Consider the following 18,434-nt stretch of genomic DNA (forward strand, 5'->3'; position numbering starts at 1 on the left):
CTTTGCGCCTGCGCAGTGCAGCCGCACTTGTACACGGAGGGGAGCATGGCCACGACCACAACCTTCATCTGGACTATCCAGAGGCTTCCTCTACTGAGGTAGGTAACTTTTTTTAAGGATTCGGTACCCTTTTCAGTGCCATGTGCATCAGGGAGATAGAAGACTAGCATGCAGCAAATCTTCTATCTTGTGGACTTGCATGAGGTCCAATGAACTTCACTTCGAAAGGAGTTTTAGCAGTATTGGAAATCAATTTTGTTTGCTTGATTGAAGACAAGAACAGAATTCACATGCAACATCAAAGATCTATATGAGACTAAACCATTTTGCTCAGAACTGTATAATGCTCATACAATGCTGTTTTTCGTTCCTTGTTAGATCATCAGAACCCCCTTACTGCAAAACAGAAGTTTCACTTTCAGATGTCATGCACTGTTAAACTTTTCCCATTTACATAATAGATTAAAAAAATCACTTGTTTGACAGTAAAAATGATCTACATTTTTACCTATGTGAAACACACTTACCAAAAGTACTTTGCATGTCAACGTAATTTAGTATTTTTCTTATATGAGAAACTGAAAGTAAAATTAATTCAACTTAAGTGTAGCCTTTCTGGCCCATATTCAGTTCACTTTTTTCTCCTAAGTTCTCCTTGGTGATATTTTAATAAAATGTGTTTTAACCACTTGCCGACCAGGGGTGATTTGCCTGATCTGTGCTGCGTGGGCTCTCCAGCCCGCAGCACAGATCAGTATTATGCCAGGGCGATCAGACTTCCCCCCTTTTTTCCCCACTAGGGGATGTCCTGCTGGGGGGGTCTGATCGCCACCGGCTTGCTGCGCTTTGCGGGGGGGGCTCTTCAAAGCCCCCCTCCGCATCGTTTTCTGTGCTCCCTCCCTCTCCCTCCCTACCTCTTCCTTCCTGGGCTGCGCAGGACGGATATCCGTCCTGCGCATTGAAGGATAGGCTTCAGCCTATCATATGCCGGCGATCCCCGGCCAATCAGCGGCCGGGGATCGCCGATCTGCCTTACGGTGCTGCCGTATGATGTAAACAGCGGAGATTACTTCCCCGCGTGTTTACATTTTGCCAGCGAGCCGCGATCGGCGGTTCTCCGGCTGTTCATGGAGACACCCTCCGTGAACGGACATGGAAAGGCCGCTCGAAAGAGAAAGAAGAAAATCGGCGTAAGCTGGTCGTCTAGAGGTTAAGCCATCAGCAAGCAAGTAATTCTCAGAATAAGTTTGAAAGTACTTTTTACCTACTATTTGGCACTTTTTCCATTCCAGATTGCTAAAAAGTTATTTTAACAGGAGATTAAAAATTATCTCCAGGGAAGAAATCTAGAGATAAAGTGAATTGAATTCCATTCAGCAACGTTGACATTATAAGGTAAATGTAGTCTTAAGGTACATACACACGTCGGATTTTTGCAAATGACCGGTCGTTTGGACGTTTGAACGTCCAGTCTTATCAGCTCGACCGACTGTACACACACCTGATTTGACGCCCAGACGACCGGACGTTTGCAAAAATCCGACGTGTGTACGAGCCTTTAAAGTTCAGACTAATGTCTTAACACTAACATATACATACATTTCACAAGTTTGCAAGGAAAGTTAATAATAATGATTACCTACCTTTTCAGATAATCATTTTATTAAGATGATTATCTGAGTTCACATAGAAAGGGGCATATCTATGTCTCATGGTGCCACCCGTGAAACTTTCAAACACTCCCCCACCCCCAAAATGGCCTGGCAGGCACAGAGGACACCTAGGGTAGCCGGAGAGACACAACGGTGGAACAGGTTAGCTGTTGCTGAACATTCACACTGCAATTTTTAAAACAATGAATTTAACAGCTCTTTCAGTTTCATCAAAAGCTAAATCATGATTGATTAAGAGAACATGCCTAATCAATTTTATGTAGAAAATAGAATGAATGCATCTCACAGGATTGATGAAGACATTTTCATTGAAGAATGCAACTCAAATGATGGTATGGCCAGCTTGTTTTGGTAAGTTGACCTGTCTTTTGTAGCTGTATCGGTGTGATTTAAAATGTTGCCCACAAGTCATTGACCTTTTCTTCTGCATTTCCTCACAGGTTATTTTTTTTATCCTAATGTTTTGGGCCGGAAAGGAAATTTTGATGATGGTTCCACTTTAAAGGATATCTAACCTAAGTTAAATTATCAAACTAAGCACAGAGGTATGTTAATTTAAAGTAAAACACCTTGGGCTTGATTCACTAAGGCCCGGTTCACATTAGCGTTTTGAGCCATACGGATTCGGTGAGCGGATCCGGTCTCCGCTTCACCGGAACCGGATGGCTCTGTGCACACTGCCAAATGGAAAGTAAAAACAGATCTGATCAACGATCGATCAGATCAGTTTTCACTCAGTTTGCCATTAAATACATACCTAATGCTCTTTTGAAGCCGGCGGTAGAGGCTTCCTCTTTTTCACCTGTGACTACACAGCGCGTCATGTGACTAGTCATGTACATCTGTACATGTAGTCACATGATGCGAAGGAAGACGGGAGTCTCTACCGCCAGCTTCAAAAGAGCATTAGGTATGTATTTTACCCTCCCTCACCCACCTGCCCGGCTGCTGCACCCTCCCTCACCATCGTCCGAGGACGCCACAAACCTACATGAGTGAAGAAGACAGGTGCCCGGGTTCATAAGTTACTTCCACTGCACACCACTCTGCAAACATAGGAAGGAACCTATGTCCCCCACCAGGCATGCCATTTGTTTGAGAAAGCCGGATGCCTGAGTTCCGGTTAATCTGGACGTTTCTGAAATACAAACAAGCCACAAACAGGGCTCCTCGTTAACATTTCAGCAGGGTGCTGTGAGAACAGATTAATTGAGGTAGGGTCTAAAGCCTCATCAACACGTGTAGATGAGGCTCCGATCCGGCGGCTCGATTAGCCGCCGGATCGCCTCTTCCGTGTCCCCGCCGCGTCCCCGCTCGCCCGCGCCGGATTTGATACCCGCTCGTCCCCACGCCGCGCATCTTCCGCTCGATTCCCTGCCATCGTCCCCTCGCGGGGAACGAGCAGGGAATTGGCGGTAGCAAGATCCGACTGATGCGGCTCGATTGATAAGCCACATCGCTACCTCATCTACGCGTGTAGATGAGGCTTTATGAAGAAAAGAACAGAAGAGAAGATTAGAAGAGCAAAAAAAAACCCTGAAGGATTTAACAAGAATGAGAAAAGATGAAAGTATACAGAAGAAAAATGAAATATACAGAGCACAAGAAATAAATAGAAGAAAAACGAAAAGGGCAGATGAAACAACAAAGAAAAGAGTTTTATTTTAGATAAAGATTTGTTTTTACTTAACCTTTAATTGTAAAGTGGGTTTAGGAAAATTACCCTTTTCCCCTGTTTACTTTTGAGAGAGTACAAAGATTCCACCATAAGCTCTGCAGCAAGGCCTACCAGTTACCTCATCTCCTGACCACCAAGATGGGGATGGGATCCCCTGGACAAGAGATCTCTGCAGGAGGGGATTGCTGACACCCTTTTGTAGGGTTCCCTCCTCCAGTATTATAGATTACGTAGGCTGGTATTGCACAGAGGAAGGAGCCTCATGCTGAAAGGCTTCAAATACCAGACTGCACGGGGAACAAGAAGTACTGTATGAAGAGATATGGGCGTGAAGATGCATGCTCATTTTAAAATTCTATTTTGATTAAAAAAAAATTAAACAGCACTATTTTTTCTAGAATCAGAATCAGAATTTTATTTTCCGCCAAGCACGACTGGGTCGTGCCCGGAATTGGGCTTGGCAGGAGCAGGGCAAAGAAACAGTAAATGACACACACCAGAGATAGCAATACATCAAAACAAATCAAATACAATACGGTACAGTAATTACATAACAGCCATTTCTTAAAAAGAGTTCTGCAGTGCAGGCATGCTTAAAAGACTATTCTAGCTAGTGAAGCAAGTGGCCTAAGGAGGGGCCGCTCTTCTTTTGGTGGTGGGGGATGGGAGTGAGTCCAGAGAGTTCAGTGATTTGACAGCTGGGGGGAAGAAGCTGTTCCTGTGCCTTGAGGTCCTGGTGTAGATGGCCCGATACCTCTGGCCTGAACGGAGACGACAGAAAAAGCGGGAGCCTGGGTGCGAAGGATCATTTGCGATCCGCAAGGCTCTGGAGCGCAGTCTGGTGTTGAAGAGTAGGTCCAGTGGGGGAAGTGGTTTTTCAATGATCCTTTCCGCTGATCTGATGACTCTCTGTTGCTTGTGTCTGTCGCTGGCAGAGGAGCCAGCGTACCAGACAAGGATAGAAGAACAGATGACGGATTCGATGGTGGCTGAGTAGAAGCTCGTCAGCAGTTTCTGGTCCATGCCGAACTTCCTCAGTTGTGCATGTTTGACTGTTATAAATGCATGCACAAACATGCACAGTGCTGTCAAAACTAACATCATCATCTGGTCATTGCCTGGTCATCACACTTATTTGATAAATGTGCAAATTGGCTGTCATCCAGCCTACGCAATGGCTAATGATGTATAGGGAAATATGTATGTGCAAAAAGGAACCATAATGACATAGAGTAGAATGTAATATAATAATCAAGATACCAATTTTTATGTTAATTATCCTGGTTTCAGCATCAGAAACACTATATGTATATATTGCTGTATATTGGTATGCAACTCCCCCCATGATGTTTAGCCTATGCTATGATGTCACGCAACCTTCTGCCCCAAAGCACTCTGGGGAACTGGGCCCATATGAAATACACATTAAAGTGTACCCTAGGTGGACACAGAGAAATGTCTCCCTAACCCTGGTCGCCGCAGCACCCTCTAAAAAATGCAGCCAAGCAGCTTATCAACAAAGGCCGTCTGTAGATGGCAGGGATTTTCTGAACACGCCCATTCCAGCCTCCAGAACACCCTTTACCAGCCTCCTCAATATTTGCTCCCCTGGCTGTAGATGACTTTGTCAGCACGCTAAGAGCTCAGGTCCTCTCATGTGCGTCGTTCAGGAGCATGATGGCAGTGGCCATTTTTTTGTTTCACAAAATTAAAATCTTTTTTAAAAAGTATGCATAAGCATCAGGGAGCGACGGTAAGTAACTCTGCCTGATCTGGATAGCCCTCCGGATCAAGTAGTATGTTTTTTGATATAGATAGCCAAAGTATACTTTTTTTATATACAGTACTGTAGATAGCCAACGTTTTGGGTTTACTTTAATATGTTCACATTCCGTCAATAAAAATGCCCTTTAAACCACCAGCAGGCAAGAAAATACTCAAAATAGTTTTGATAGTACTTTTTCCCCTACTTTTTGGCACTTTTTCAATTGCAAAGTGGGATAAAGTTATTTTAAAGAGAAGATGAAAAATTATCTCTTAGGAGAAAAAGTTAATTGCATATGGGCCCAGGTGTTGTTCCTGCATTTGGCTACATTTGGCAGGCTCAGCTGCTCAAGTAATACCAGCCTGCAAGAGGGATAAGAAGCACCATGTGCTTAAGCCTTAAAGAGGATCTGTAACCTCAAAAAATCCCCTGGGAGGTACTCACCTCGGGTGGGGGAAGCCTCTGCTGCATAAGGATAAAATAAGGATAAAATCCTGGCGGACTGTCAAAGGAGAATATACAGTGCCATCTCCAATATGAATTTACATAGGAGTATGCTAAAATCATGTGACGTTGTTTGACATATATGCTGATGACCTTGGAACCCATGCAGGTGGTGCAAAAAGGATCTGACTGTAACATTTACGTTTGAATCTCTCTCTGAGTCTCTGTGAATGATGATATAAGGTTCTAAATGAAATGAAATATCCTTGAAGTATTTTGTCCTCTTACGGTCACAGCTGCATAAGGAATTTTCCTGGCGGACAATATACAACTGACCAATATAGAGGAACAACACAGTGACCTGTTACATATGATCAAAAGTTTTGGAACCCATTTCAACTATAAATTGCACATCTGCACAAAGAATTACTTGGGTGAACCAAGCTCTTTTCTCTGCATACTTTAGAGGAACAAGTGGATTGCAAAATACCCTGCAGGGGATGTCTATAGGCTTATCCAAGATAGTGCATATATACTCATGTGAATATATTTTTCTACTGTACAGTTTTATATGCATATGCATTTTTTCTGGTTATTTATGGCTTTTTTCATATGACTGACGAGTCATTGACAGGTGTTAACCTGGGTCCAGGTGGTTGAAATAATAGACATGGAATCAGTGCATCTCCTGCTATGTGTGTGTGCCTTGGCTATTTTTTAAAATCTTTTATTATGGATTTATAAATAAATGATTATTTTTAGAATATAATAACCTTAGTTGATTCATTTTTCCTTCCCAAGCTTTTTTGTGTGTAAAAATTTCGATATAAGGTCTTAGACCTGGGAAGCATATCAAAATTAAAAATATTTAGGACCTTTTTTGTTAAAGTGTTGATAAAACAGAGGGAGAAAGACTACTTAGTGATATTAATGTATATGTCAAATTGAGAAAAGACCCCACACAGGAATTCTCAAGGGATCTAACTGCGATCCTTGATGATGGGATGACTAAGGAAATCATCAGTAAAGAGGAGTATACTTTTTTAAAACCTAAAAACCCACTTATTCCATACTTTTACCACATACCAAAGATCCATAAGAACCTGGAGGAGCCACCTGGACGGCCAATTGTGGCAGGTATGGAGGGGATAATGGTACCCATATCAGATTATGTGGACTATTTTTTACAACCTATTGTTCAACATACTGAATCATATACTAGGGATTCCCTACATGCACTCGAAATTCTGAAACACTACACGTGGAAAAAAGGATACCACTGGGCGTGTGTTCATTATACACTTGTATACCGCACACTAAAGGGCTTGAGGCAGTGAGACACTTTTTATCGGAAGATGAGACTCTAAACACTGGACAGGCCCAATTTATTTTGGATCTTTTGAAATTTGCTTTAGAACACAATTACTTCAGCTTCATGGGGGACTATTACCTACAAAAATGCGGGACTTCGATGGGGGCTGGATTTGCCCCAAGTTTCGCTAATATATACATGGGAACACTATCATATCTGGTCTGATCACCCTTTTAAAGCTAATCTTGTGCTTTACACCAGATACATTGATGACATCTTACTTATCTGGGACGGCACTAAAGATAGGTTTTTGGAATTTGTCACCTATTGCAACAATAATAGCTTCGGGTTAGAATTTACTCATGTTATAGACAGGTCTGAATTAATCTTCCTGTATCTAGAACTGTTCATTGATCATGATCTGACCATTCAAACACGTACTCACTTTAAACCAACAGCAGGCAACTCCTACCTCCATGCAGATAGCTGTCACCATCCCAGATGGAAACATAATATACCAAGAAGCCAGTTCTGCAGATTAAGGCGGAACTGCAGTAAGGACCATGACTACCAAGTGCAATCGAACATTCTTACCACCAAGTTTAGAGAAAAAGGCTACACAGATCGATCTATACAATCAGCCAGGTTGGAATATGAAATACAGACAGATACAACTGACAAAAGAAAGAAAGAGAGGGACAAATCTGCATCATGTAAAAGTGGGCCCACTTTCATAACAAAATATACAGGCAGCTCTGGAAAAATCCAGAACATTATAAAGAACAATTGGCCAATACTGCTACAGGATCCTATAATAAAGAATCTTTTACCAGAGACACCTCAAATAATTTTTAAAAAAGCGAAGTCGCTAAAAAACACCATTGCACCCAGTCAAGTGAGCCTGAAGAACAATGATAAAACCACCTGGCTTAAAAGCAGTATAACTGGAAACTTCAGATGTGGTTCAAACAGGTGTGGATGCTGTGTGTTTATGGAACACAGAGCCAAAACCATACCAAATCAGGGTGGCCCTACAATACCCTTAAAACAGTTCATAAATTGTGCCACCAAATTTGTAGTCTATCTTTTATACTGTGGGTGTAATAAGAAATATGTAGGCAGGACCACACGGGAACTCAGGACCTGTTTAGATGAGCATAAATGCAATATCTAAGGCCCGGTTCACATTAGCGGTGGCCGTCCGGAATCGCCGTGCCGGAGCCGGACCGCTTGCAGAACGGACGGAACAGACGCACGGCAATAGCAATGAAAGCCTATGCGTCCGTTCACATGCGTCCGTTCTGCCGGACCGGAGCCGGACCGGATCCGGACCGGATCCGGACTCCGGCGTCCGTTCCAACATGCGCTATTTTTTGGTCCGGCTCCTCCGGCAGCCGTATCCGGAGCGGAGCCGGACTGCACCATCCGGCCAATACAAAGCAATGAGAGCCGGAGAGCGCACAACACACTGGCTACAAAAACCGAACGTTCTACCCCACTTCCTATGCATTTTGGATGGGGACCACATGGGCCCAGCGTTCAAAGAGTGGGGCAGCAGCGATTTCATGCTGGAGCTCGTTTTGGCAGCAACATGTCTGATGTCTGATAACGAGGAGGCGAACAACAGGAAGGAGAGAATTCCCAGGTTTACGAGTAAAAAATGCCTGGATCCATGGTCCCAACTGCAGTCTCTGTATCCACGGATGGTCTCCACACGTCCACCTGTCTCCAACAATGACCCCAGACCCTTCTGCTGACCTCCCAGACCCCAGGTATTTACAGGATGTTATCTCCTTAAGAAACCGGATCCGGACCGCAACCGTGTTCACACCGCACGGAAACCGGATGCAAACGGACCGGACCCGGACCGGATCCGGATAGGAACCGTACGGATCAGGTCCGGTCCGGCTCCGGTGCGGTCCGGACATCCGGTGCGGTTTTGACAAAACCGCAAGTGTGAACAGGGCCTTAGCCAAATCAGACAAACACAGTGTGCCATGCCATTTTCAGCAACACCATCAAGGAAATCCAGAAAGTCTAAAGATCATAGGCCTGGAATACATCCCGGACACATTAACTATGGGCCTTAGATATAAAAAATTGTGTGAACGGGAGATGTATTGGATCTTCCGTTTGGACACACTATCACCTAAGGGTCTTAATGAGGAATTAGAAGTACACAGCTTCATGACATAATGTTTTCCTTTTAGCTGCCCCTGTTACTGTGGTCCTTTTTGAGTGTCTCAGTTGTAATCTGTGATCATCTTTGTCTGTAATAACTCATCCATATATACACAAAAATTATGGCTTCCGTCTTCTGGAAGGAGTGATACACTGGTGGGGGGATAACCTGCCAGTAGAGTCTATGTATATATATGTGTTTCTTTTGCCTCCACGTAATGGTGGCTGTCTGTGGAGTCTATGTATGTGTAAATGTTCTTTTTGCTCCCATATAATGGTGTATAGAACTTTGCCTCTCATCTTGTGCTTGCACCTTAGATATAGTGGGTTGTGTGGCCTTTTCTATCAGTATAGTCTTAGTGATGATAATTTTGCCCAATTTTTTGCATAATCTTCTATTCTATGATAAGGCCAGATTACTCAGTTATGGTCATATGATAACAGTTTTTAAGTCTTTCTGCTAATTTATATTGTTACATTTACAATTGTTTTATTCAAAAATGAAGGTTTGACTACCTATGCATGTACACACTAGCAACCATTCTTCTAAACATTGGGATTTTTGCTCATAGTTCTTGTTTTATTGATACTACATTGCCTGTTGGCTGCAGTAGGGTCTGTGGTTTTGAGACCTGTGGTGTCTTGTTCAGTTAGTTAATGGTCCACGGGGTGTCTTTGGATCACATTCTTGTTTAAGATGCCAGTTTACACTTTATATTTTGAGGTCGAAAGACTCTTGTGGATCAATGTGTAGACACATAGCAATTTGTTTTGTGTTTAAATTTAGCCTTTCTGCCTCTTACTTTGGCAATATAAGCTACATGATTAATGCAATAGCCTTATGTCCGAGGCACTATCTGTTTATAATTTGACATAAATTCATGTTCTATATATTTTTATATTCATGTTTTATATTTTTATATTTATTGTACATATGCATCAGTTCATCTAATGCAGGTAAACACTGCAGGAGTTATTATTTTCAATGTGTTCGCACAGCGTTTCATCAAACAGTGGAATGCACGTTTTTAAACTGTTTCAATAAAGTTGTTCATTTTAATCGCCGCCCCTTGGCAACCTTGTTGCCAAGCGTATAACGCTATGTATACCCAGCCGTCTACAGAGCCCGTCACCTGAGGAAGGCGTGGACTTACGCCGAAACCGGTAGTGACGTCAGACGGCAGAGTCTGTGCGCCGCTTGCTCCAGTCAGACGTTCCTCTGACATCCCATCTATACCGTTGGCCCTGGCCAGGCCATCCATGGTACGAGGCGACCCGCAGGACGAGCAAAAGGCACAGACGCAAACAATTTCACTAAATGTGAGTGTGATGATTTATCTTTTATTTATCAAGTAAACCTCATTTAATGCACTACGGAGCGCTCTCTTGTCTCCCTATCCCTCCCCCTACCTGTGCTCAACACTAACAATTCCCCTACCTACACCTAACACTATACCTCCCCCTACCTATGCTTAACACTAACCATTCCTTATCTACATCTAATACTAACCTCCCCCCTACCTACGCCTAACATTGTCCTTCACCTACCTACGCTAACACTATACTCCCCCCACACCTATGCTTAACAATAACATCCCCCATACCTACGCTTAACACTAGCATCCCCCCACCTATGCCTAACACTAACATCCCCACTACCTATGCCTAACACTATCCTTTTCCATACCCACGCCTTACACTATCCTTCCCTCTACCTACCCCTAACACTAGCCTTACCTTTACTCGCACTTTACACTATTCTTCCCCTTACCCATGCCTTACACGAAGGCCTTGTCACAGCTAATCCAGGTAGCCAAATCCTGGGCATCTGATTTCACATGCCTGCTGCTGTCTCCAGAGTTTGTAGCCAAACCCTGGTGCCCAAAGAACCCTGAGCACTGCTAACTTCCCTCTACCTATGCCTTAAACTATCCTTCCCCCAACTTACACCTAACACTATCCTTCCTCCACCTACGCCTAACAATATCCTTCCTACTACCTAAACCTAACACTATTCTTCCCTCTACCTACACCTTATACTATCCTTCCCCCACCTACGCCTAACAATATCCTTCCTACTACCTACACCTAACACTATTCTCCCCCCTACCTACACCTTATACTATCCTTCCCCCACCTATGCCTAACAATATCCTTCCTACTACCTACCCCTAACACTATTCTCCCCTCTACCTATGCCTAACACTAGCACCTTGCCACAGCTGATGCAGGAAGCTGAATCCTGGGCATCTGATTTCACATGATCGCTGTTTTCTCCGGAGTTCGTAGCCGAACCCTGGTGCCCAAAGTACCCTGAGAACTGCTAACTTCCCTCTACCTATGCCTTACACTATCCTTCCTCCTACTTACACCTAACACCATCCTTCCCCCACCTACACCTAACACTATCTTTCCACCTTCCTTCACTTAACACTAACCATCCCACTACCTACACCTTACACTAACCTCCCTCCACCTACGCCTAACACTATCATCCCCCTTACCTACGCTTAACACTAAGATCCTCCCAACCTATGGGCTTGATTCACAAAGCGGTGCTAACTGTTAGCACGCTTGTGAAAAGCCCTTTATCACGCCTAAACAAACTTTACGTGTGCTAATTAATGCTTGTGCGCAAAGTATCGCGCGCAAAGTCCGGTGCGCGCAAAACATTGCACCGGGTGCGATGAAATCGGCGCACCCGGTGCGCCTATAAAGGCGCATTGGATGCGCCCTAATTGTCGCACCCATGCCACGTTTAGGGCGCATACAATGCGCCCTTATGGGTGCATCGGGTGTGCCATTTTTGTCGCACTGGTTTCACGCGCACCAAGCCTGGTTCGTGCGATACTTTGCGCGCAATCTTATTCAGCTTGGTGCGTGCTAACTACTTAGCACCCTAGTTAGCACGCCCAAAGCCTTAAGGCGTGCTAACTAGGTTAGCACCGAATCAGGGCCGGTTTAAGCAACAATGGGGCCCCAGGGCAAAATAAACCTGGGGGGCCCCCCCAACATATACCCTGGAACAAAAATCGGCATTAGGGGACCTTTTTTGCAGCTGGTATAGTCAGGGTGTGAAGTCCCAATCGGTCAGAGCTCCACATTCTGGCTAACCCAGCCTGCATGTGGGACAAGGGGTTAAAAAGTTTCAGGAGGGGGGACCCCACAATTTTTTTTTAAATTCCCACACTCTAAACATAAAAAAAAAAATTGGGAAAACCCCGTCAGGAAATTTATTGCGCTTTCGTTTGATGCATGTAAAATTACACTACCGTTAGGTTTGCTACTAAAAGTGACATTTACCGCATTTAAAAGTATACTTTTTTTCCTTCGAAACTTTAAAATCGATTTTCTCAAAAACTATAAGGTCTTTTTGAAAAATTGTTTTTTCCTCTTATTCCTAATGATCTCCTTAACATACCCTGCAAATGTAGGGTTTCTAGCATTTAAGGTGGATTTGCTATTAACCATTAAAGTCGGCAGGTTTTTAAATGTGTTTTTGTTTTTCCTTTGAAACTTTAAAATCGATTTTCTCAAAAACTATAAGGCCGATTTTGAATTTTTTTTTTCCTCTTGTAGCCACTGGGGGCCCCTACAAGCTCTGGGGCCCTGGGGCAGCTGCCTCCTTTGCCTTAATGGTAGCGCCGGCCCTGCACCGAATAGTGAATCAGGCCCTAAGCCTTTGGCAGTTTTCTGCGTGTGTTTTTCTATGTACGTTTTCTGCACACCACTGTACGCATTTTTTCACAGCAGCTAATGTAATTGATAAAGAAAACCGAGCTGGAGGGGTAGCGGGCAGGAAGGGGGTATTGGGCCTAGCGGTGGGGAGGGGGGTCGTCCCTCGCCTGGGTCCCTCGATCTGCGCTCCACTTCAGCTGTAAATAGTTAAGTACCAGCGTATAGATTAAGAGGCAACGGGCGGGGATCACTCACCTTTTCCGCGTTCTAAGGTGCGCTCCACTGACGTCACTTCCTTCGACGCCTTCCATACAGTGGGTGGTGTTGCAGGAAGTGACGTCAGTGGAGCGCTCGCTGGACCGCGGAAGAGGTGAGTGATCCCCGCCCGTTGCCTCTTAATCTATACACTGGTACTTAACTATTTACAGCTGGAGGGGAGCGCAGATCGGGTCCGACCCCCCTCCCCACCGCTAGGCCCAATACCCCCTTTCTGCCCGCTACTCCTCCAGCTCGGCGGGCGGCCTCCCACCCACGGACAGGCGGGAGCCGCCCCCCCCCCAGATGTCCGCCTGAGGCAAATGTTTCACCCCGCCTCATGAGCGGGCCGGCCCTGCTCCCAATCCTGAACAATACACACCTCAGCTGAAAATCTGAAAACAGCAAATTCCAAGAAAAGTTTTTGCAATTATGAGTGTTCTATCTACAAATTAGGCAAGAAACCTGTATGCCAGTAAACATATTTGAAAAATGCTTTTCCATCTAAATATAATAGGCTGTGAAGAGAACTTGTGCAATGTTGGAAACTTATCTGTCTGAGTAAACTACCGTATAACCTAACTAAGCAAAACAACAATGCAGAGTTCACAAGATTTTCTTCTGTAAAAGATTTGTAAATACAAGCGACCTATGTCCCTTGTCTCTCACTGGCCCCACTGGTAACAACAGAAAGACCCTTACAAAAATGCAACAAATAGGCAATCTATGCACTTCTGTGGGAGCACAATTTATTAAAAATTAAAAAGGAACCCGAGGTGTGCGACTTATGGAAGCTGCCATGTTAATACCTTTTAACCCCCTTGCCGGTCCAATTCCCGCCGGCAAGGGGGCAGCGCAACACTTTTTTTTTTTTTTTTTTTTTTTTTAAATCATGTAGCGAGCCCAGGGCTTGCTACATGATAGCCGCTGTACAGCGGCAGCTCTACAGCCACTCTGATCGCTTCCGGCGATCGGAGTAAGCAGGAAATCCCGTTCAGAACAGTCATGGACGTCAGGATGTCGCAGGGAATCCCGATCCACCCCTCAGCGCTGCCTGGCACTGATTGGCCAGGCTGCGCAGGGGTCTGGGGCGGGGGGGGGGGTTGCAGCTCGGCGTGGCGGGTAGCGGCAGATCGGCGACGAGCGGCGGCGATCGAATGTTACAAGCAGCTAGCAAAGTGCCAGCTGCATGTAACAAAAAAAAATTATGCAAATCGGCCCAGCGGGGCCTGAGAAATCCTCCTGCGCAGGTTACCCCGAGCTGAGCTCGGTATAACCGGCAAGGAGGTTAAAACACCAGCTGCCTGGCAGTCCTGCTGATCTTTCTGGCCAATAGGGTCTAAATCACACACCTATAACAAGCTTGCAGCTAATCTTGTCAGATTTGTCATAAACATCTGATCTACATGCTTGTTCAGCGTCTATGGCTTAAAGTATTAGAGGCAGAGGATCAGCAGGACAGCCAGGCAATGTGCATTATGTAAAAGGAAATAAACAGGTCAACCTCCATATCCCCCTCACCATGGGTTCCCTTTAGGGCTCTTTCAGACTTAGACGTTGCGTTGCAGGGGACGTTAAGGTCGCATAACGTCCCCTAACGCAACGCTTGCTGGTGGCAAAGGTGGTCGCTATATAAAGCCGCGTTATGCGGCTCTTGGTGCGCTGTTAAAATGGCTGTGGAGACCACGTGATCGGAACACTCCGCATCACGTGGTCCCGCCAGCCAATAAGTGGCCGCTCCAGGAAGTAAACACTGCAGTAGTGATGGGAAGTCGGCTCTTTTCAATGAATCGATTCATTGAAAAGAGCCGGACTTCCCATCACTACTGTTCAGAATCGATTCAGAGGCAGAGCAGCAGGACTGAACCTAGTGATGGGAAGTTGGCTCTTTTCAATGAATCGATTGATTGAAAAGAGCGAACTTCCCATCACTACACTTCAGTGAATATTAATTAGCCATGTGGCTGGCCACAATAGCGAACTCTCCCCTCCTCCTCTAGTAAATAAAAAAAAACACATTACTGAGCATGTGCAAACAGTCTAACGCGGCTAAAACCGCGTATAACGCACAACATGCTGCACTTCCATTCAACGTGTAGCGTTACAATGTAAAGCAACGTGGGCACTGTGAGCAGCCCATTGATTTATCATTACTGTGAGTTGGGCTACGTTACAGGCTGCTCTAACGTGCACCTGTAACGTCCCACTCTGAAAGCAGCCTTAAAGTGGAATTCAATTCAGAACTTCTTCTCTGCATTAAAAGATTAGCCACAGCATGATAACCTTTGTAGGAATAAAAAAAAATCTTCACTACAATTTATGGAAATCCTAAAAAAAATTAAAATTTTAAATTGATTTCAGGTTTACAGGTAGAAGTAAAAGCTTCAAGCCTCAGTGTTTACTGTATGTGGGACCCCCAGGTTATGAACTGGTTTGCGGCATCTAATAGACGCTGTGCCAGTTCACTCCCCGCAGCTGGCAGTTCACCTCACCTGCGGAGTCTGTAATTTCCAGCAGGCAGAGCAGGGCTACGGTAAGATGGCATCCGAAGCCCTGCACTGGAGACTATTTGTGTCTCCAGTACAGGGCTTTAGGCGCCATCTTCTCATAGCCCTACTCTGTCTGTGTCAGCGTGGGAGTTGTGCAGCAGGACCTGTTGCATGGAAGACCATCGGGGGAGTTGCACGCCAGAGAGAGGCTGGGAGAGGAGCCTTCTGCAGGTGAGTAAATGCTTTTTTTTTTTTACTGGTGCAGCACCAGGGCAGGAAGAAGAGCCCTGCCTAGGTGTATTTTCTGGTGAAACGCTGCCCAGATTACGATTATTTTCTGGTGAAACATTGCCACATTACAATTATTTTATGGTTAAACATTGCTGCATTACGATTATTTTCTGATGAAACATTGCTGCATTACGATTATTTTCTGGTGAAATGCTGCCCACATTACGATTATTTTCTGGTGAAACATTGCGCATTGTGATTATTTTCTGGTGAAATGCTGCCCATATTATGATTATTTTCTGGTGAAACATTGCTGCATTACAATTATTTTCTGGTGAAACATTGCTGCATTATGATTATTTTCTGGTGAAACATTGCTGCATTACGATTATTTTCTGGTGAAACATTGCCACATTACAATTATTTCATGGTGAAACATTGCTGCATTACGATTTTTTTCTGATGAAACATTGCTGTATTACGATTATTCTCTGGTGAAACGCTGCCCACATTACGATTATAGTCTGGTGAAACATTGCTGCATTACGATAATTTTCTGGTGAAATACTGCTGCATTAGGATTATTTTCTAGTGAAACATTGCCGCATTGCGATTATTTTCGTGGAGGGACACCACGGGGGGAAGGGGGGCGCCACAGGTTTTCTCGCCTGGAGTGACAAAATGGCTAGAGGTGCCCTAACACAACCATTCGCCCTACCTCCCAGGCCCATTGACTGGGTGTCACCCTGGACTCTGACCTCTCCTTCATCCCACACATCCAAAACGTCACCAGAGCCTGCAATTTCCACCTCCGTAACATCTCCAAGATCCGCCCCTTCTTAACATCGGACACGACCAAGCTGCTCATCAATGTCCTCATCATCATACCCCGCTTTGATTACTGTAACTCCCTCCTGACTGGCGTCCCCTTGAAACGCATTGCTCCCCTTAAATCAGTTATGAACGTGGCTGAAAAGATTCATACATTCTTCGCACCACTCCGCATCCACATCTCCCCTCTGTAAATCCTTGCACTGACTCCCTATCCGATTCAGGATAATGTTCAAGATTCTATGCCTGGCATACAAATCTGTGCACAAAACCTGCCCTACCTACATTTCCAAGCTTGTTTATTTATTTATTGTATTTATAAAGCGCCAACATATTACGCAGCACTGCCAACATATTACCAGGTATATACCAGGTCGTCCAACTGGTCCTCCAAAGACCTTCACCTCACTGCCAGAGATGCTCATCACGAGGTCGTGATCACGAGTAACTTTTTTGCAATCACGAGGTCGTAATCGGCATTAGTGATCGGCTCTCGCTCATGAATGCCGATCACGAATGCACTCGTGATTGCACTGATTACCCGACTCGTAATCACGACCTACTTGTGATCACTAGTCGGTATTCGTGATTAAAAACCCGCCGACTATAGCGGGTAATGGTAAAGCCCCCTTACATGCCAGAAACAGACATGTTAAGAAGAACAGTCGGAACAAGAGGAAAAACATTTTTTTAAAAAGACCTTATAGTTTTTGAGAAAATCGATTTTAAAGTTTCATATGAAAAAAGTATACATTTAAATGCAGTAAATAACAGTTCATGTATTTAGATACTATTAATGTATTTAGATACTTTGATCTATCTAAACAAACACAGAACACAAAGAAGTTAATTTCATCAGCAACTATATGTGAAATAAAGACTTGTGTGCATTGTGTGCTGTTCAAGAGTTTGGGTCCGCTTTCCATATTTAAATTTACCTTGTTATCTTGGTTGAAAAACATCCCATGCATATCACGTTCAACCTCTTGACCCTTGGTGTGCCTTAACCAACAGGGAAGAGAAGCCACAAGGATAACAATGATCTGCCTGACTGGATCAAGGTATCACCTTCCTACACCTAGTAATCATAAATGTGGGTGCTTTTCTAAAGTAGTGTGTTAGGGATCACCATAGCAGATGCTATGGGGCAGGTGGCCAAGGGAAAAAACGATCCTAGCATCCAGCAATAAGGGGCCCACCTCAGTCCACACAGAGACCTGCCATGGGCCCCTGAACTGCTGAGCGGCAAGCAAAGTGGAAAGGTAACCCGCCTCTAGTGATAAACAACAGTATGGGGAGGAGTTAGCAGGAGGCAGCATTACATAAATGAGAAGTATGTACTGGCAACGCTAGCCTCTGAATTATGAAACATGTTGGAAGGATACAATACGTCTGACGCAGTAAGGTTCCAGGAAGTGAGTGCCTTGGTCCGAGTACGAGGTAGTGAGGGATAGAGCAGCGGGACGCCGCAGTTACCCACCAGCTACAGGGTCCGGGGGGCAGGGTCATTTCTTGGGCAGTCTGGGCAGGGTGACCGCCCTGGGTGCAGACCAGCAAGTAGAAGAAGGGGGGCGCAGACAGAAGGACATAACTGCTAGGGAGCTGGTGACGCATGGTGCAGCCAAATGGAAGAAGGTTACCAACTCAATCACCTTCCTTGACTCCTCCTGGGCTGTCTGCATCAGATGTCAAGTCATCATCACGTCACCTCCGCGTGATGACACCTGATGTCCTGTAGCGGTACTGCAGGCTGTCAGTGCGCTGTGCCCATGGAGGAGTCAGCTTTCTGGGCTCTCTTCGCCTGTGTGTTTTCCTGGTCTCTGTTTCCTCCTGGATGGCTGGTCACTAGTAAGTAGGCAGATCTACTTGTCACCTGTGGCTGTGTGATTGTCCCTAA

The 18,434-nt window shown here is 44.9% G+C and overlaps 1 long non-coding RNA gene across 2 annotated transcripts in view; it reads right to left on the reverse strand.

Annotated features, from left to right (window-relative positions):
- Nucleotides 1-18,434, reverse strand: part of LOC137503927 (uncharacterized) — an 83,533-nt gene that overhangs the window by 55,000 nt on the left and 10,099 nt on the right. For both annotated transcript variants that reach the window (XR_011019380.1, XR_011019381.1), the window contains exon 3: nt 1,644-1,780. This is a non-coding gene — a long non-coding RNA (uncharacterized lncRNA). The remainder of the gene's footprint in view (nt 1-1,643; nt 1,781-18,434) is intronic.

Source organism: Hyperolius riggenbachi, chromosome 4 (assembly GCF_040937935.1).
Source record: "Hyperolius riggenbachi isolate aHypRig1 chromosome 4, aHypRig1.pri, whole genome shotgun sequence".
Taxonomy (NCBI): domain Eukaryota; kingdom Metazoa; phylum Chordata; class Amphibia; order Anura; family Hyperoliidae; genus Hyperolius; species Hyperolius riggenbachi.